Source organism: Sinocyclocheilus anshuiensis, unplaced genomic scaffold, assembly GCF_001515605.1.
Source record: "Sinocyclocheilus anshuiensis isolate Anshui unplaced genomic scaffold, SAMN03320099.WGS_v1.1 scaffold444, whole genome shotgun sequence".
Classification (NCBI taxonomy): Eukaryota; Metazoa; Chordata; class Actinopteri; order Cypriniformes; family Cyprinidae; genus Sinocyclocheilus; species Sinocyclocheilus anshuiensis.
Window position 1 is genome coordinate 591,560 of NW_015555739.1, and position 3,728 is coordinate 595,287.

The following is a 3,728-nucleotide window of genomic DNA, read 5'->3' on the forward strand; positions in this document are numbered from 1 at the left end:
TCTGAAGATCATGTGACACTGAAGACTGGAGCAATGATGCTGAAAATACAGCTGCGCATCACAGAAATACATTACAGTCTAACAGATATTCACATAGAAAACAGCTGTTTTAAATTGTAATAGTATTTCACATTTTTACTGTATTTTTGATCAAATAAATGCAACCTTTGTGAGCAGAAGCGACTCCTTCAGAAACTCTTTTGGCTGGTAGTGTGTATTTGTGTCGGTCTCTGGTGAGGCGCTGACACACCACATCACAGATTCCCAAACCAGAGCAAAGTCAGCCCGTGATAACCTTTGATTTGACCCGTCATGAGAAAAATGTATTTACATTTGATGTTGTTTTTTCCATTTTATTTATTTTTGCATTGGAATGTAGAAGAATTTGATTTAAAAAAATCAACATTTTAATACATAATGCAACATTTTTGTTAGATTTTTGGCCATTCGTAGTGAAAGGTTCTTCGTCGTGAATGTGAACTCTAGGGTGAAGCGAACTGAAGATACAGACGTGCAAACACACGTAAATGTGGATGAGCGGAACGAACCCTAAAAACGTTCCTACTTTCTCTCTGACGGTCCGGCTGCTTCTTTTGCTCATTAGTTTTACGCAAACACCAACAGTTGTGAAAAACAACACACACAAACACCCTTCCCATGGAATTCTGGGTAATGCAGAAGATGAAAAGCGAGCGGAAACACAGAAAGCAGGCTGGCCAGAGGTTTCTGCACTGCCCAGCGTTCCTCGACACCAGCTCGGCCAAACAGATGCTGCATCACAACCACTGGAGAAGAATCGAGACACACCTCAGGACTTCTGCTGCGGTTCAACATTCGTATACGTCTTTATGTCAGACGCTGATACGCCATCGTTCATTTACAACATGCAGGCGGGTGAATCTCATCAGGTCTGTCAAGATCACGCTTGACTCCACAATCAAGTGAAAGACATAGGGAATTATATTTTGCATAAAGAAAATCGCTTGTTTTTTGGAATTTTTGCATTATTTTCATGGCCATTAAGCACATTTAACCCTTTAATTCATATTACTGTAATGTGAAAAAATAATATTAACATTCTATTGTATATTATGCACATCATGATAGTATTTGTTGTATTGCCATTAATTTATACAGGTTTAAATGTAAAAAGACATTGTATTAATAGAACGAGAATTTAGTGAGAATCAGAATAGATATGAAAATCTATACATTACACATGAAAACATATAAGATGAACTATAACAATGACAATTTGAGAAGAAAATGTGCGTAATTACCATTAAAATAAATACAAATCATTTTTACATTTTAATTAACAAATTTAAAAAATAAGAAAATTAAGAAAACAGAAAAATATGTCCAGAAGAACTACAATAATGATCTTTTGAGATGAAAATGTGCTTAATTATCATGAAAATAATCAATGAATGTTTACTTTTTAAAGGTGATCTGGATGTGTTTTGGTGAGATTCACTCCGCCTGATGACAGACAGCGAGCTGCTGTTGAATCAGTCATACATAGATATAGATATATATATATATATGGAAATAGATCTAATTCTACATAAGAATAACTCTAGTAGTTTCAGATGAATATATAAGCTGTGTGTGGATATGAAATGATCTATATTTTGTAAGCATGCTGTTAGGAGTGTTTGTCAGAGGCCTTCAGTGTTTCCACCATCTCTGTTACCATGACGACCCACTGAGTGTCAGCAATAGAGAGAGTGTGTGTGTGTGACGCCGATGTGAAGCTGTAATTCAGACGTTTAAAGACTAAACGCTTTACTCCAACGACACCATCAGCCGCCTGTCCTGTAATCTCTGTTTGCACAGTCAGCGCTGTGTGTGTGTGTGTGTGTGTGTGTGTGTGTGTGTGTTTTATGAAGGTATAGTGTAACTATGGCACTTACAGGCTATAAACTTCCTGCCCCAAAGCAGTAAAATCATAGAATTCATCGTTCTGTTTTATTTAATCCAACCAAACCGAACCTGCTTCAGATAAGGGTGAGCTTTAGGAAACGACTGGCCTTCTGTTTGCACCAACGGCCTGTTGATTTAATTTCCCAGGGAATCATGATAACTTTAATAATGTATATCGTATACATATATATGATCGAAGATGACAAGAAATGACAAGGTTTTATAATGCAGTTGGAATATTAGCTTTCTTATTTAATATAAATAAAATTATAGAGAAATAGAGAGAATGATATATTATAATAATATAATATTAATAGGAAATACACCGCGTGCATAATTATTAGGCACGTTGATATTCTGATGATATTTTTTCCAAGCACATTTGACCAATTCCAAACCACATCAGTCTTAATGACTGTGTAATAACTTCATAGTGTGTGTATATATATATACTGTATATTATTTTAATAATCTAATTTTTTTATTTTAAATTATATATATATATATATATATATATATATATATATATACATATACACACACACACACACATACAATTTATTATTATTACAAATTTAAAAAATATTAAAATCAAAAACTTTATATACTCACGTTTTATTTTATACTGTATATACATTACATTACAGAAAATTTCACATTTTTTAACCAAAACCTTGATATATAAAATGTTCATAGGCATATTTTTTCATCAGATACCCAATTTATTCAAAAAAGATGCAAAAGAAATGCAAAAGATTAAATCACCGGTTGTATTTGGGTGTGTCTGGAACAGCTTACTAACATAATACTGTAGTATTAAGATCGTTCTCATGGCATTTACTGTTTCATTATAGACATTTATATCAAAAACTACAATTAGAAATAAATACAGGTTAAAATCTATGAAAAATATTGCATGTTCATTTGCACAATATCACAATCTGGAGGAATAATTAAGGAATTATAACCTTTTTCCTCAAAAAATAAAAAGAAAAAAATTTGTTTTCAGTTTTCTAAGAGTGAAGCTGATAAATTAAGAAATGTAAAATTAAGTGTAAAATATTTTTGCATTTCAAAAATCTTAGAGCAAATCCTTCCAGATATTTTTTATTTTTTTTAGATGTCGATTTGGTCTAGATTTTAAAAATTGCTCTTTTTGTGATGAACAGATTGAAACAGCTACATTTATATTTCATGTTCATTTATTTTTTATTATTTGAATTTTAATTTGCTTGCATGTGACTTTTGGGAGGATTTGCATTACTGGGTATTTCCTAAATTTGACAATTTCACTGAACAAGAAAAAAAAAAGTTATTTATTTATTTATTTGTTTGCTTATTTATTTACATAAGAATGAATTCTTAAAACCTTTAACACATTTCTAGTGATTTCATAAGGAACTCTGATTAATTTCAGTGCTAAGAAATAATGAAGAATACCTTGAATTTCTGCAAATGAATAGGCAAGGCAAGTTCATACACAATGGTAATTCAAAGTGCTTTACATAAAAGGAAGTAAAATAATCATAAAAAAATAATCACAACAATAAAACAATGAATTTATAAACTTTTATAATGATTTAAAATTTGATTTAAAATGAATTTAAAACAGTTAAGAATAGAAAATGATTATACATAAAATATAGTGCAATCCGTTCGGACATCGCACAGTGCTCATTCAATAAATGCACAGCTAAACAGATGAGTTTTGAGTCTGCATTTAAATGCGACTAATGTTTTAGCACATCTGATCTCTTCTGGAAGCTGATTCCAACTGCGGGCGGCATAATAACTAAAAGCAG